The sequence below is a fragment of the Ursus maritimus genome, unplaced genomic scaffold (genome assembly GCF_017311325.1).
Source record: "Ursus maritimus isolate PB19 unplaced genomic scaffold, ASM1731132v1 scaffold_20, whole genome shotgun sequence".
NCBI classification, from domain to species: Eukaryota; Metazoa; Chordata; class Mammalia; order Carnivora; family Ursidae; genus Ursus; species Ursus maritimus.
This window is the reverse complement of record NW_024424453.1, coordinates 7,368,983-7,387,249: the sequence shown is the minus strand read 5'-3', so window position 1 is coordinate 7,387,249 and position 18,267 is coordinate 7,368,983. Positions and strand designations below refer to the sequence as shown.

General features: G+C 34.1%; 1 protein-coding gene and 1 non-coding gene across 2 annotated transcripts in view; both read left to right on the top strand.

The window, feature by feature from the left end:
- The window catches only part of RSRC1 (arginine and serine rich coiled-coil 1), a gene marked incomplete in the record, with an annotated part of 403,667 nt that overhangs the window by 133,514 nt on the left and 251,886 nt on the right, over nt 1-18,267 (top strand).
- LOC121104303 lies at nt 3,584-3,690 on the top strand. The gene has a single exon (XR_005836602.1). It is a non-coding gene; the product is annotated as a U6 spliceosomal RNA (small nuclear RNA).

Below are 18,267 nucleotides of genomic sequence, written 5' to 3'. Positions count from 1 at the left end.
GTTTGATATTATCCAGTATTTATAATATCCTCTATTATAGAATTAGGAAAACATCTTTATAGAAAGAGAATATTTATAATCCTCCAGTCTTTCAGTTGTCTTCTACTTCAGATATTGCTCAAGGAAAACAAGAAACTGTTAATATAATCAGGCTTTTGGAGCTATAATAAAACACAAAAGAAAGTATTCTGCCTCTCTTTTTTCCTTATGAAAGAAACTGGTTTCACTAATGCAATTTATTGAATTGAGGTAGCAAAATATTCTCTAATAACTTTGTCAAATGGAGGTCTATTTTTCTAGGTTTACTGGCTCCTTTTTTTTTTTTTCAAGTTAAAAGATGGATCTCTCATCCATTAGATTCTGCATTAGAGCGATGAGAAACACTGTGTGCAGTATGCCGATGCCGCCTCCTAATTTTATTAGCTTTCCATTTTCTAATACTGCTGTTGATAATATTCTGGTGAAGTTTATAAAATAAAATAGGCTATTTGTTGAAACCAATATCCTAGTGTTGCTGGCATGATTCATGCTACATTAGGAGTTCATAAGTCATTAGTAATCTTTTATGTTCAGTGTATTATCCTGAGCAGCAAACTTGCACTCCTTTGTTTTGAAAGATTCATAGTGTCTATTCCAGGACAAAGGTTTCATAAAGTGGATGTCTTTCCTATGCTTAGCACTTCGCCTTAGGCAATTTATAGAGCTCAACATGCCAGTTTTTCAAAATAGAGGAGCCCACTTTTCATAAAAAATGTAGATTCTGAAACTGTGGTTGCCAGTCCACATTCTCAACACTTAGTTTTTCTGTAAACTTTTTATTATAGAAATATTAAGATTAATGAAAAAGTGAGAGATTGGTGTAACGAGCCCAATTTATCCATCTTTTACTTCCAACAGTTTGCAGTATATGGTCTGTTTTAGGCATGCTGTGTACAAATAGTTTTGGAAAACTATTATTACTATTATTGTTTAAATTGAGGTATAATAAATGTATAACATTATATTAGTTTTAGGTGTGCAACATAATGACTCAATATTTGTCTATACTGCAAAATGATCACCACAATAAGTCTAGTTACCTTCCATAGTAAAATAAACTATTATATTGCCTAAGATATCATTATTATTATGTTGCTAATTGTCTCCATGAAAGTTCTAAAAGCCATTGCTATTTTAGTGGACTGATAAGTTTGGGTATGTGGTTAGATTAATATTGTTATTAAGAGGGACATCGTGAGTTAGATATTTTATGAGCAGTTACAATGCTGTCATTCGCATGCAGTGTACTGTGTATATTGTCTAAAACATTCTGACCAACAGATGTCAGTAGGGGAATATCCAGGTATTTGCTAATAACCATAGCATTACTTCTCCTTTAGCTTCCATTTCCTCACTTGTAACTATCTTTGTCTCTATCCTTTCTAAGCTGCCTACTCCTACAGTCACGCGGAATGTGGGGCTCGAACTCTTGGCCCTGAGATCAATAGTTACACGCTCTGCTCTCTGCTGTCCTATAGTCACATCTTTTTTTTTTTTTTTAAAGACTTTATTTATTCATTAGGAAGAGAGAGACAGAGAGAGCACAAACAGGGGAAGAGGTAGGGAGAGAGGGAGAAGCAGACTCCCCACCGAGTGGGCAGTCGGATAGATATGGGACTCAATCCCAGAACCCTGGGATCAGGACCCGAGCTGAAGGCAGATGCTTAACGATCTGAGCCACCCAGGTGCCCTTGTAGTGACATCTTAAAAATTTAACAAGCTCGTCATTATCACCAGCTGTACCCTCCAATCATATCTTATTAACATATATTTCTTTCTTCCACCATCTACGTTTCCAACTCAGTTCTTTAGTATCCTCTATAAAAATGTTTGCCTTTATTGAGGCCATCAAAAGAAAAGCCTTTTCTTTTTTCTTTTATTTGTCTCCACTGATACCTGAATGGAGTGACATTTCTACTGATATGGACCAAGCCAGTATCATTTTCTACCTGAGGTACAGCTTAGTGTCTTAGTTGGACTTCTTCCTTTCAAGACTCTTACCCTCCCTACAAACCATTATCCACACAGCAACCAGAGAGATCTCTTAAAAATATTAGTCATCCTCTTTCAGTCTTTCTTCCTCAGTTTACATTGGAGTAATTCTAATTGATTTTAAAATTTATAATTTGTTTCACCAGATTTCCCTTGCATCAAAACCTACCAGTTGCTCCAAGTTAAGTGGTAACTACTAGATGATAAATGATCTGGCCTATCCCATGAACCTTTAACTGGTACTTTAAATATAATTATTTCTGTAAATAAGCCGTGAAAGCATGTGGTCTATTCTATGGCAGGTGGTCGGACAGATTGAGAGAAGAATATAAAAACTAACTTAGTTTTTAAAACTGAAAAACAAAAAAAGACATGTTTTTCTATCTTGAAGAGAATTTAAGAAGTATCCTTTCTGACTTAGTAAATGTTTTCAAAGATTGTGATAATAGAAATAAAGAAACTTTTTATCTTTTTAACCAGATGATTTGCCTGTGATATATTTTCTTCTTTTTCCTTGACTTAGAGGAAAAAGATAAAGAATTCTCTAACATTATATATTTGAATCTCTTTCAAATTATGTTTTTAAGCTATCAATCTTGATACTTATTTTTCTACCTCTTTAGTTTTTCCCTTTACAAAACCAGTCTTTTGTTTCTTTCGATAATGATGCTGAGCTCCCAAAGCCTCAGCACTAAAAGAAATTTTATAGACTGTCATGTTAGATATATGGCAACAGAGACCTAGTCCAGCCTATTTTCTTTACAGATGAGAAAACTGAGGCTACCGGAGGTTAAATGATGTATTTTCCCAAGGTAGCTATCAAGGTGAGATTTTGATAAATTAATAGTTATATAGTTGTACAAATAACTCTTATCTTATTGAAGTACATGTTTTACACTTAGACATTTTGTATCTCCCCACTGTGACTAACTCCAGTATGTATTTAAAAAATATGTATTAATAAATATGGGCGTTTTCTGGGATTTTAAGATTCAGTTAACCTGCTGCTTCTTGATAACTCATTAAAATCCATTGCTCTACCTGTCACTAGCTATCCAGTTACTGCTGCCCAGAATTAAAGGGTTTGCTGTTCTTGTTAAAAAGGAAGATTTATATCCCTTTGGGCTTAGACACAATTAGAGGTATAGGACAGATTAAGGATAAGTATCACAGACACATTAGTGGCTTGTTGGGACTTTCTCACAGATTTAACCAAAAGAATTGTGAGGGGAGGAATAAAAAACATTTAGGAAGACTGCAGTATGAATAAAACTCTAATAGTCCTTAAAAATATTTTTTACATAAACTAAAACACTAAAAATAAGACCTAAAGAGAATATTAATTACATCTAAAATAAGGACTACTTGATACCATTGTATCAGTCAGGGACCAGTCAGGAAGGTGAGACCACACTAGTTATCTTAATAGAATTTTTTATAGTGAGTTGGTTAAATAGGTATGGGAGGGTGATGCAGAAGGGGGAACACTGAGATAACTCTGTAATAGCAAGAATCAGGCACTGTTCTTACGGGCACAAAGAGAAGAGGTTGGGTGCTCTCTTTGGCAGCACATATACTATAATTGAAACAATACAGAGAAGATTAGCATGGCCCCTGCGCAAGGATGACATACAAATTTATGAAGCATTCCATGTATTTTCCAGAATCTTTGGGGAAAAAAAAAAAAAAGAGAGAGAAGAGGTTGGGATAATCAGGATTTAGGATCTCAGAGAAGGGCAGAGCTGGGACCCAGATCTGGGAAGAGTAGGTGTTGCTTGACTAGTGTTGGTACCTCAGGGGCTTGTGGGAGGGGCTCCACAGAGCTAAGAGCTGGACCTTTGAGAAGGGGATGCTTTGAGAAGGGAATATGATGGGTCTGGTTCTGGGAAAATGGAAAACAACGACAACCTAGAAATTGGAACCAACTCTACTAAGCAGTTACTTCCTCTAGAGTAAAGAGTTTTTGCCAGGGCAGCCCTGACAGGAGCAACAAGTAAAACAAGGAAGTCCTCGCACTTTCTGGAACTATTCAACTTCCTTCTGACACCTCTTCCTAGCAGAATTTAACAGGGAGCTAGCTGGCAAAGGAAAAATGTCATTTGCAGAGTTCTATAATAGATTTATGGTAGAGGCAACAGCTTAGTAGCTGGCACAACCATGCCATTTTCGTCCTTTTGTACTAAAAAATTCCATTTCTCTTCCTTGAAGTGCTAATAGTTGTTTATATCCATTGGTTCCTACTGTTGTTCAAGAGATAACAAATAGCTTGAATGTTTGTGATTACTGATTAGGTCTTTCTCAATCTATGTGCCCCATGCCTAGTGTTATGTAAGGTTATGTAGGCTTTTGCCCATGGTGGTAACTTCATGGTATAGCATGTGGCTCAGCATCCTCTTTTTTACAAATGCTAGGGGTGTACAGTTCTGAGTCTTGAGTTTACTTTCCTCTACATATTTTCACTGTAATAAACTTCTTTTTGCTCTTTTACTTTCCTTCCCTTTTCTGTACCCACCTGGAGTTTCCTCTTTTTGGACTGGCCTATAACAGGATTGATTTGTAGTTTGTGTATACTGAACCAAAAATGACTGGTTAAAATGTGTATATTAGTAATTAAGAGCCTTTTAACATTTTGTGTAAGAGAACTTAAAGTTAAGGAATATTTTCTATATACCATTGTTCTCAAGGTTTTTTTTTTTCTCATTATTTGCCCCCCTAAGAGAAAAATTAAATTTAAATCATTTTGATCGATTTTCATTTAACTTAAATAAGAGAGAAATTAACAAAATTAAATACTAAGGAATAAGATTCCTGAGTTGAGTTGAACTCTGAAAGGCCACAAACCATTTTAATACCTAAAAATTTGTCTGTTCTTCCCCCTCCAATTGAGAATTGAGAATACATCTATATAAAATACATGCTATATATTAAGAGACTTGGGTTCCAGTACAAACTCAGTTCCTGAATACAAACTCATTTACCAAATAAGGATCTTCTTATCTTCCCCTCTTCCTCCCACCCCTTAATTAGATCAGTGGCTTTCAAGCTTCTCTTATCCCTTCTTTAATCCTTATCTTCCTCTTTCCTTTCTGTTCTTTCCTCCTTTTTCCTTACTTGCTCCATTCCCCCCCCCTTGGCTGGGTTGAGTGGATGGACTGAGATCCTTTTACTCTCCTGCCGTACATGCAAAGATAGTTTGGAAACCATTTAGTCTATGATTATATCATATAATTTAAGAAATTGAAAGACTATTTGGAAAGCATTGGAGAGAAATGTGAGCTAGGTTTCTGGACCAGGGTTCAGAAACTTTTTATAAAGATCCAGGTAGTAAATGTTTCGGCTTTGTGGGCTTACAGTGTCTGTCAGAACTACTCAGCTCTGTGGTTGTAATGTGAAAAGCAGCCATGGACAATAAATAAATGAATAGGCATGTCTTTGTTGCAGTAAATTTTCTTACAAAAGCAGGCAGTAGGGCCAAGTTAGCCTAAGGACTATGATTTGTCATCTCCTGGTCTAGCCTGCCACAGCCTCTTATATGGAATAGTGGCCTCCCAAATGAGGTGCAAACACTTCTGATTGCACTCTCCATAATTTATGTACAATTTTTAGTATATGTGTATATATTTCCTAGTTTATTTAGAAATTTGATAGATGTACTACTATTCTAATCTATTATGTCATCATTTTTAAGAGTAACATACTTGGCATTGTATAGATACATACTAACCTATTCAATAATCCTTGTATCTTTGGACATGTAAGCATGTAAGTTGTTTTCATTTATTATTGAAATGATGGATATTTTTATACATAAATATTGTACATATATGCAGAAGTATTTTTGTATATAAATGTCTTTGTGTATATTTCTTGTATTTCTGTAGAAAAAATTCCTTGAAGTGAACTTGCTGGGTCAAAGAGTATTGGGTTTTTTTTTTTGCTTGTTTGTTTTGTTTTTTAAAGATTTTATTTATTTATTTGACAGAGAGAGAGACAGCCAGCGAGAGAGGGAACACAGGCAGGGGGAGTGGGAGAGGAAGAAGCAGGCTCATAGCGGAGGAGTCTGATGTGGGGCTCGATCCCAGGACTCCAGGATCACGCCCTGAGCTGAAGGCAGACGCTCAATGACTGAGCCACCCAGGCGCCCCCAGAGTATTGGTTTTTATGAGGTTAACACACATTGTCATATCGCACCCTGGGAAGCTAGTATGCATTCGCCCTTCTTTCATCACTAGCAGCGAGTAAGTGCCCACTTTTAATGTACCAAAATTATTACTCCTCTAGCCAAAAATTTATTGACTGAATCAGTAAAATAATTAGAAATACAGTTAGTATAATATGATACTTCTTATTTCTGTAGATGATGGAAAATTTACTTTGTCATTTCTGATTATAGTACCTTTCTAGAGGGAATTTAATGATACTATTTCTTGACTATTACTAAAAGGGATGGATACTGACAGATCTAATGAAAGGATGGCTGAGCACCCAGGAAGTAAGTCTTCCGGTGCTTCAGTAAACCCATTTCAGACCCACTTATTGTAATGTTATAACAAAGCACAGACAGGTGTTCAGACATCATCAGCTATCCCAAGAGGCTAGTTTTGCTTTCAGAGCTCTATTTATATGAAGTAGTAAACCATTAAGAACTGTATACTTTGTGCCTGAATGGTTTTAGCTACTTATATTCTGAAGTTAATGGGGGGAGGAATCCCATCTTTTTAGATTGTATGCCATGACTTCCTTCATAGTATCTCAATTCAGATATCACTATTGATAAAATTCCTGGAAAAAAATAATATTGAGTTAACATCACCTTAGGAATAGGATGCCTAAAACAGCAGGTGATAGGATTTGTCAAATTATCATCAGATGAAAGCATTTTAAGACTGAAAATAGTAAAATCTGGCATTTTAAAATTATTTTTGTGCTTTCTAAATAGTTTTATAAATTCCAGATTTCTAAATATAGTAAATAATGCTTTAGGACTATGCGATATATGTATACTTTTTTAAAGGGTAGCTTTTCCTTGTCTCCAAATGTGAGGGGTTTTTTCTTGTGCTGTCAAGTTTGAAGGAGGTAAATTCCTGGTTGGAACTGAAAGTACTGTGTAGGAATTAATATACCCAATTAAGGGTTTTTTTGCAGCTCTTTATTTGACATAATTTCAAACTTAACAAATATGTTTCAAGAAGAGTAAAGAACTCTCATGTACACTTTATCCAGATTCACCAGTTAGTTTACATTTTTGCTTCATTTGCTTTATCAAATTCTCTGTCTCTCGGTACGCTTTTTTCTGAATCATTTGATAGTAAGTGGCAGACATCAGTCCTTTTACGCCTAAATATTTTTGTGTATATTCCATAAGAATTTTTTTTATGTAGCCACAGTACAGTAATCAAAATCAAGAAATTTAACATTGATACAGTATTATCTAATCAGCAGTTCATAGTCCCAGTTATGTCATATAACTTCCTGTTTGCATGTCAACCACCTTTACCCTCTATCAAAGACCGAGTCCAGTCCAGTGTCATGTATTACGGTTAGTTGTCGTGTCTCTTTAGTTTCCTTTAATGTAGACTAGTGTCTTGGCTTTTCTTTGTCTTTCATGACCTTGACATTTTGAAAGCTATATAGGCTGGTTGTTTGATAGAATGTCCTCAATTCAGGTCTGTCCAGTGTTTCCTAATGATTAGATTCAGATGTGCATTTTTTGTGAGGAATGTCGCAGAAGTAATGTTGTGTCATCCTCAGCACATCATATTGGGACTCACAGGATGTTGGTTTGTTCCGTTACTGGTGATGGTAACTTTGATCATTTGGTTAAGGTCCATTCAAAATTTGATCTGGCAACATAAAAAGAACTTTTATAGTGGTTTGATTTCTAAGGCACACATTCTGGTCTGAATAAATCGCTTGATATATTTTCTCTGTATATTACGTGTTCCCCATTTGGGGAACAAAACAAAACAAAATGGGCTTGTTTGTTTAATATTGGTGAAAAATATTAAGTGAATAAATAAAATAATGAATTTCTATCATTCTACTTTATATCAATTTCAGGGGGTTTATTTCTAGTTGATTTGTTTGAAATTCTTTATAGTTTGTTTACAGACTGTATTGGTAGATGATACTACATTTTATAACTTATCTAAAGAATTGTTATGATATAGAGTTTTAATTTTTTTTTAAAGATTTTATTTATTTATTTGACAGAGAGACAGCCAGTGAGAGAGGGAACACAAGCAGGGGGAGTGGGAGAGGAAGAAGCAGGCTCCCAGCGGAGGAGCCTGATGTGGGGCTCGATCCCATAATGCCGGGATCACGCCCTGAGCCGAAGGCAGACGCTTAACGACTATGCTACCCAGGCGCCCCAGAGTTTTAATTTTTTAAAAATTGTTTCATGTTTTAATACTTTCTTCCTTTTCTCATGTAGTATTGAGCCCTGTTCATATATTATTCCATTGTTTCTAGCCCTGTACCAAATGAAATCTGGAATATTCCATTATTTATGTACCCCTCTTAGATAAATTTTAAATTAGGAATGAAGCAAATATAAAAGCAGGATATTCCATAAGTACATGGTTTTAAGAATTTTATTTCAAGGTGAGAAGGACTGTCACAAGTCCTTTACTCTGCTTTCAGAGAATCCATTCCTGAAAGATTAAAAAGTATCCTCTTCAAGTCCTTGACATAAGAGAATTCCAACCTATTAGCAATCTATTCAAGTACTTAACACACCCTAGAAACGCTTTTCTGTAGTTGACCTAAGTCTGCTATCCTATTTCTTGTTTATTTGTAGTAAAGATGGAGAATAACTAGTTACTATTCTTATCTAAAAATGGCTTTGAAAATATTAAATCCCACATCCTGAGTAAATTACTTGCTTTCAAAGATACCATTTTCTAATTCTCTAGTCAGATGTGTGACTAACCTGTGGCCATGATGCCACTCTTTAGTTAGAAATCCAGAATTGGATAAGGACCATGGACCTTTTATTTATTGGCCTCAACTTTAATGTTATTAAATTTACAGTATGCTGCATGGTTATAATCCAAGCAAAAAACCAATAATGCATTATTTCTTTTGAGTGGGAATATTATTGAGATATGCTGACAGTATTGGAGTTTTGTATAAAGTTAAGCTGCAGAAGAAAGTTTGAAAAATCAATAGTTTTATATGTTATAATTTAGTTTTTCACTTTGCATTTCTCAAGTTATTCAAGGGTCTAGTTCTTTATTGTACTTTTAATAAAGAGTTGCTAGTAACTTTTTAAGCACTTACAAAGTTCTGAGTAAAAGAACAAAGAAAACTGAAAAAATAGTAAAATAACACACAGAAAGATGGATTAAAATAAGACTGTAAGAGTGAAGTTGTTCTTTACCCATTGGCTAAAATGTCATTTGTTGTTACTTTCCCTTTTAATGTTTTTAAATTTTAGCGCTGATGGTTTAACTCTGTATGAGTAGAAAGGTAATTGAAAACAACTGTCTATATGTTTTTGTTTCCTCTAGTTTGGGTTTATGCAATTTTACCAGCATATGTTTACTAAATTCTTAAAATATTTTAGTCTAAAATCTACAGATGTGTATGATTTAAGTTTACTTTTGGAAGGTGTTATATATTTATATATATTTTAAAGAGCAGAAATGGATTAGAGAAACAACATCATAACAAATTCAAATTTTAACACTCAGTTTAAGTAAACTAAGGTTAATAAATTTAATCATATTTAGTAAAGTATTCCCATATCTTTTGACAATTGATTTCATTTTTTCTTACCAAGTCCATTTTATAAAAATAAATGACTATCTGGGATACTAAGAAAAGCATGTTGCCTTAAAATCAGATGTTTAAAATGAAATTGTTGGGGCGCCTGGGTGGCACAGCGGTTAAGCGTCTGCCTTCGGCTCAGGGCGTGATCCCGGTGTTATGGGATCGAGCCCCACATCAGGCTCCTCCGCTATGAGCCTGCTTCTTCCTCTCCCACTCCCCCTGCTTGTGTTCCCTGTCTCGCTGGCTGTCTCTATCTCTGTCGAATAAATAAATAAAATCTTAAAAAAAAATAAATAAAATAGAATAGAATGAAATTGTTGACTGCAAATATGTAAAAACACAAATATATACACGTGCATGCATACATGTGAATAAATTCATGCATTGGTGTCTGTATCCAGCTGTGGTGCTCTGGAGACACATTTAAAAGTGAATTATGACTCGGATTTCAAGGCCTGCCCAATATTCTGAGTTAGTATTCTATTTTAAGAATGAAGTCATGTTTCAGCCTATGCCAGGGGAACAAAGGCACACGGTTTTAGATAATCTTATACTGCTCAGACAGGTTGGCAATCACTGAATTATACTCATGATGCAGTTTGGTGGCTACTAGTGGATATATTTAAAATGTTTTGGTTGTTCTTGGAGTGGCATTTGATGACGTTTGGGACTAGGACCTCAGTTGTTGGAAAGAGTATACTTCTAGTTGGCTGCTTTAAAGGCAGCAATATTGATTAATTGAATAATATGAAACAGAAACAGAATTCAGTATAAACATGTGGCTTTCCCATTCTTTTTCTTTTAGCAAAGTGATTATGACCTTATAAAAGGCACCTACTGACTCTTGCAAGTGGAAAGAAAAAGATACGAAATCCTTTTCAACATTTCCTTATCTTATTACTTCCACTGTGATTTTATCATCATCAGAGTAGATGCAGATATTCCCCTCAAAGTTTTTTCTTATCAGTGAGCCCAGCTTTCTATATTGTCCTCAAGTTAGCGTAATTAAACTTACTAGGAAACTGTCAGTTTGGTGTCTTTGCAACTACTCTCTTATTTTCTTGTGACCACAGTTCTCTTGTTAATAATTGGTCTGAAGTGATGACCAAGATTTCAGAAATTGATTGTTATGAAAGTTAAGAAAAACATTTGGAATCCACAGAGTTAATGAAATAACTCTTGATCATCTAAATTTAATACAAGAACTCATGTAGTATCATAGTGAAAAGAAGTTTCCTGTTTTATATTTAAGAGTATTGTAATTGAATCTTAATGCATTTAAGTTTCTACAGACCATTAAGTTTGGCATTCTTTTCATGATAAATGCTATGTGTTTAGAAAAATCAACATTAAAATTTAGCTTCAAAGAATTCATGAAGAGAAACATGAATCTTGATATATACAAAAGACAAATCCCTGATCATTTCTTTTTATGCAAATGAATTTGATTTAGACATAATTCCCCAACATCACCATGAATTTCCATCTGTGTAACCCTGATGTTCTTAAGCAGTCTGCAGTTACCTCATGCTCTGGGCTATATTCACTGTGCATGTATGGAAACTGTGACTATCTTAACACTTTAGATGATGATATGAATAACAATTGTTTGTTGATTTTATTCTCTATCTCCCTGGATAACCTGCTGTCTGCAAAGGCTGAATAAGTGGCAGATAGCTTTTGTCATCCCTTATCCAAGCTGTACACTTGTAAGGAAGAGCAGGGATAATCGCCTCAATCTAATTAGGGGTTAAAAGAGGCCATGACTGTGATGTGGCAGTGAGACACCTTACTGTAGCAATCCTGTTTGCATTAGAAAAATAAGGTTGTCATATTGATTATTCAAATTGGCTTATATTGGCCAAGGCTCAATGGCTTGTATTGCAGCTGAAGCAGTTGAAGATCCAGCTATTCACAGAAGACCTGTGCTATAGCATATATTGTATTGTGGCTTGTTTGCTAATTTGAGGTTTTAAGAATGAAGACAGAGTTTAATCAGGCGATTTAAAGGTTAAACTGATCATCAGAAACTGAAGTTTAGCCTCCACCTTGTGATAGCAATGATTATGTAAATTCTGAGTAAGTGAAGATCTAGTAACATTTTAGGCTCTAACTGAAGATATTATGTATAAATATGAAAGTATTATTTGGAGCTGTTTTAGTCTGTTGATGATGCATGTTTTGATGGTAAAGAAAAAGGGGTAATTGGCATTAGTCAAAAGGATGCAGCGTGTGTTTCTTGTTTCCCTTCTCACTTCTCTTCAACCTGTTTTCCTTTGCTTCACCCAGTTCTGGATTTTGGGTATGTTCTTAGAAATAATGGAAAGTAGAGACAGGTTTGAAAATTTCTTGTACAAATCTTTAATCACTCTTTCTCAGATGTCCTCCTCAAGTCCCGCTAAGTTGCTATGCATGGATGGCCTATATTTTGATATACATATCAAGTGTCTGTAGATATTGGATAGTTTTTATGAAACTTCCAGTATAGAACCAATTTTTAAAATGAAGAGTTAGTATTATAGTCCCCTTAGTAATAGTCAGTTGTTTTGCTTTTTGCTTTCTCCTGCTTGAGTATCACAAGGATTCGTGGGAATTTTATTCAACATATTTCAATCAGAATTGTTATTTTGTTGTTTTTTGATGCTCAAATTGTAGCACATTTGTTCAGTATGAATCTCTTCAAACTGGCTCCTGTGTCCTTTACACATGAACCTGTTAGTTTTTAAATGATTCTTTGCATTTTGTTTTGGTCTCAGACTGAAATTTTTTTGTTCCAGATCCTGGAATTAACCATTTATTCAAATAACCATGGCTCCTTTTAGTCAAGAATGGTATTTAGAGATCAAAATATGATGCTACAGAGGTGACATTTCTTTAGTTCAGTGGGCAGAACTTGAGAACACTCTGTGTTTCCTTGGATCTAAGATGTGGTCAATTGTCATTCTGTGTACTACTAAGAAAGAAAAAACATTGCCATTAATTTTAAGACACCATCTAATGCAAATGCATCCTCATGACAGATAATGTTAAAATAATATTCAAAATGTACATCTTAGAATCAATGAAATACGGTATACTAAATCATGAATTCATACTATTATTTTAAATTGTAGTGTGTGGGAACTAACATAACATAATAAAAAATAAAATAAAATAAATTAAAAAATTGAAATTTATTATCACAGAATTTTGACTTAAGGTTTAGTTTGTACATATATTTTTTTTCTTCTTCAGTGAATGTGTTCCTAATATTAGCATAATTATTTGCTTTATTATATGGTGCACATGAAATGTTTTTTTAAAATAATGTTCTTGGGGCGCCTGGGTGGCACAGCGGTTAAGCGTCTGCCTTCGGCTCAGGGCGTGATCCCAGCGTTATGGGATCGAGCCCCACATCTGGCTCCTCCGCTATGAGCCTGCTTCTTCCTCTCCCACTCCCCCTGCTTGTGGAATTCCCTCTCTCGCTGGCTGTCTCTATCTCTGTCGAATAAATAAATAAAATCTTTTAAAAAAAATAAAAATAAAATAAAATAAAATAATGTTCTTGAGTTTATAAACAATTGATGGAAAAAGCGTAAGTAGAACTTTATCAGAGAATCCAGCAGTAAGTCAGGAAAATGAACCAGGAGTTAAGAGTGGTTCAAACTAGAAATACAAAGGTAATTCAGGGGCGCCTGGGTGGCACAAGTCGTTAAGTGTCTGCCTTCGGCTCAGGGCGTGATCTCAGCGTTCTGGGATCGAGCCCCACATCAGGCTCCTCTGGTAGGAGCCTGCTTCTTCCTCTCCCACTCCCCCTACTTGTGTTCCCTCTCTCGCTGGTTGTCTCTGTCAAATAAATAAAATCTTAAAAAAAAAAAAAAAGGTAATTCATATTGTGAAATTTGTTAATATAATTAGCTGTAGTAATAATAAGTCAAAAGAGTTTAGTGATGTCTACCCTTCTTCATTTCAGTTATTTTTGGTAATTCAGAGTTAAGAGTGTTGTTATGTGATTTTAAAAATATAAGTTAAATCATACAGTAAAACACACAGATCTTACATATGCGATTTGTTAAGTTTTATCATATACATTCATTTGTAGAACTTGTGTTCCACATCTCATCCCTTTCAAAAATTTCCTTATGCTCCTTTGCAGTCAGTCCCTTCCCCCAGCCTCCAGAGCAATCACTATTCTAATTTCATTAACAATAGATTAGTTCAAGAACTTAATATAATTGGTATCACATAGTATGTATTTTTTTGTACCTGGCTTCTTTTGCTTAGCATGTTTTTGAGATTTATCCATGTTGTTGCATGTATTAGTAGTTTGTTCCTTTTGTTGCCGACTACTGTTTCATTGTATGAATGTACCACAATTCATTCTATTGAAGGATAATTTGCATTGTTTTCGCTTTGGAACTATTAGGAATAAAACTGCCATGGATTTTCTTGTACAAGTCTTTGTGGAATTTATATTTTCATCTCTCTTGGGTAAATATCTAACAGTGAGTTTTCAGTTTTTGAGACTAGAGGAGCTATGAATGTTTGTGTACATGTCTCTGAAGGGACCTATGTTTGCATTTTTTTGCATAAATACCTAGCAGTGGAATAGATGGATTGTATGATAGGTGTATATTTAATTGCCAGATGGTTTTGCACAGTTGTTTTAGTTTACATGCCCATTAACAATTTCTGTTTCAACAAGAAGCTTCAGTTGTACCTCTTTGCCAACATTTGGTGTTACAGACCTTTGAATTCCAGCTATTCTAATGGATTTGAAGTGGTATTTCATTGTGAGTTTAACTAGCATTTTTCTGGTGACTAATGATGTTAAACACTTTTTTTTCTGTGCTTACTTGGCCATTTGTATATTTTCCCTTGTAAAGTATTTGTTCAAGCCTTTTATCTGTTTTTCAAAAAAAGATTATTTCTCTTTTTATTATTGAGTTGTTGAAATTTCTTATATATTCCGTGTTCAATTCCTTTGTTAGATATGTGTTGTGAATATTTTTTCCTGGTCTATGGCTTTGTCTGTTAATTTCTTAACAATGTTTTTATATAAACAGTAGTTTTATAATTTGAAGTCTTATATGTAATTTTTTTCTTTTATGTGTACTACTTGGACCTTTTTTCTTACATGTAAAAGCTAGAATCAGTTTGTCAGGTTCTACAAAAATGCTTGATGGTACTTTGGAATTGCATTGAATCTATAGATCTGTTTGGTGGGAACTTGAATCTGTAAGATATTATATTTTACCATCCATGAATATAGTATACATCTTTATTTAGTGGCTCAGTCGTTAAGCGTCTGCCTTCGGCTCAGGGCGTGATCCTGGTGTTCTGGGATCGAGCCCCTTATCAGGCTCCTCCACTGGGAGCCTGCTTCTTCCTCTCCCACTCCCCCTGCTTGTGTTCCCTCTCTCGCTGGCTGTCTCTCTCTCTCTCAAATGAATAAATAAAATCTTTAAAAAAATAAAATAAAATAAAAATAAAAAATAAAAATGTCTCAATAAAAAAACAATTTTTTTCTTCTTAAAGGTCTTGCAAATATTTTGTTGAAGTTTTGTCTATCTTCTTTGTGTGCCTATTGTATTAATTGCCATTATCTGTCCTGTTTGGAATTTGAATGGGAATTCTAATATTTTTCTAATGAGAATAATTTTCTTTTTGGTTTTTGGTAGGTATGATTTCCTGTTTGACAAGATTTCCTTCTATTCCTATTGGATAAGATTTTTTAGAAATCATTTATTTATATCTGTTTTATCAAAATTTTTTTCTACATTAATTGAAATTGTCTTAAAGTTTTCTTCTTTTAATATAGGAACGTGTGAATAATAACTGATTCTTTATTATTAATCTGTCCTTGCAGTCCTGAGATGAACTCAACTTACTCGTAGTGTATTATCTTTTTGTATATATTGCTGGATTCGTTTGGTTTGTTTGTTTATTAATATCTTTTATCTTTGTTCCTGGGTGAGATTTGCCTATAATTTTTCTTTCTTGTTCTTTCCTTCTCCAACTTTAGTATCAAGGTTATACTAGCCTTGTAAATTTAATAGAGAACACTAGTAGGGGATATTGATAGTGGGGAGGCTGTGTGTGTGTAGGGGAAGGAAATATATGGGTAATCACAGTGCCTTCCACTCAATTTTGCTATGAACCTAAAACTGCTCTAAAATTTAAGTCAGTTAAAACATGTAATGGTGAATGGTTCATCAGTTTCTCTTCTCAGGAAGTTCGTGTAGGATTGAAATGACATAGTCCTTGAATATTTGGTAGAACTAGCCTATAATACAACTTAGGCTTAGTATTATCATTGTGAAGGATTTTAAACTATTTACTCAGGTTTTTTGATGGTTAAAAGACTATGAAGGCTTTCTTTTTATTGTTTTTTTCTCTATTTAATCTTAAATCAGTTTCTGTAAGATTTTTATTCTAGAAATTTGTCTGACAAATTCGTTTTACGTGAGTATACAGTTTTATTGGCATAATATTCTCTTATTGACTTTTAATCTCCATAGCATTGGTAGGTAGCTTTATTCCCTCTGCTTTTGAAAATGTTAATACTGTTTATTGTCTCCCATTCACTTCTCATTTCCTCTTTATTATCTTTATGAAAAAGAAACAAAAAAAAATAAGCATTCATGTCTTCTTCGAAGATGATATTTTGTCTAGATTATTCAGAGTTCATTTTTAAAAGATTTCTCTTTCTGAGTATCTCCTTCTCTCCCTCTCAGTTTAACTCCCATTCTGTTTTACACATGCCACATGATGTACTGCGTAATCCTTTTGGCAATGCTGAAATCATTATTTATTATATAGTTTTAAAATTAGATAGAAATTATATTCTGTTATAGCAATGAGAAGCAGTGTATGTTATACAACATTTCCTTTTTTTTTATTTGAGTAATGTTAGTATCACTAGTGATGAGGAGAGGGAAATGAATGAGGAACGATTTCTTTCTATTTAGACCTTCCTGAGTATTCTACTTGATGAGGGTTGTCAGTAAAAAGTAGAAATGATAATGGATTAGTCCTTTAAGGACAAGACCTCTTAGTTTGTATGCACCCATCTTCCAGATCTAGATGTTACTGATTTTGTTTCTTGGTCAGTATCATTTTATAGAAAGTACCAAATGTGATAAATAAAAGTTTATTAGTCTTTCATTTATCACATTTAGCACATTTGGGCCTTTATGGAAATATATAATGGAATGTATAGGATCATAGTGGTTGGGGAGAAAACGTAGGAATACTCTTTGTCTTAACAGTGTACAAGACAGCCCATTCAACAAAGAAATTTTCCCATCAAAAATGCCAGTGATACTTCATTGAGAAAAATCAAGAGAGTAAACTATTTTTGCTAATATTGCAGAGCCAAAAATGCTCGGGGACTAATTAAAAATCAACATGGTATACACTGATGCAATACAGTGACTATTTCTAGCACCACAAATGTTTTTCACTGGCCGTTATTTAGTCCATTTTCCCCTCCACCTCAACCTTAGATGACTGCTAATGTGCTTTCACTATAAATTAGTTTATATTTTCTAAAACTTTATATAAGTAGAATCACAGTACACATCATGTACTCTTTTGTGTTGGCTTTGTCCCTCAGCATTATGATTTTGTGATTTATCCATGAAGTTGGATGTGTATCAGCAGGTAGTTCCCTTTGAATGAAGAATAATGCACTTTTGTATAAATATATCACATTTTGTTTTTACGCTCATCTGTTAATAGATATTTGAGTTGTTTTCCATTTGGGATATTACTAAAGCTGTTACAAGCATTCATATAAAGTTCTTCAAGTGGACATGTATTTTCTTTACCTGGAAAGTGAATGACTGGCTTGTTTAGAAAGTTTAGATTTAACTTTTAAGAACCTGCCAAATGGTTTTCTGAAGGGGTTGTATTATTTTACATTTACATGACTGATTTATGAGATTTCAAGTTTCTCCAGATCCGTGCCAACAATTGATATCATTGTTCTTTTTAATTTTAGCCTTTGTAATGGATTAGTAGATGCATGCTGCTGTGGTTTTAATTTTCATTTCCCTGACGTCAAATGATGTTGAGCATCTTATCTTTGTTTATTGGCCATTTGTGTATTTACTTTTGTGTAGAGTCTGGTCAAATTTTTCCCTATTTTTAACGTTTTACTGAAGTATAATTAATAAACGGTAAACTGCACATATCTTAAAGTATGCAACTTGATATTTTTCTATTTCTGTATATAACTGTGATACCATCACCACAATCCAGATAGCAAACCTATCCTTCATAATCCTTATTAGTCAGGCTCCTTTATAATACTTCTTCCCTCTCTCTTTGCTCTTTTTCCTACAGGCACCTATTTAGTGTAACTGTCGATGAGTTTACATTTTCTAGAACTTTATATAAATGTAATGATATGGTATATAATCTTTTGCCTGGTTTCTTTCAGCATAATTATTCTGAGCTGCATCTGTGTTGTTGCATGTA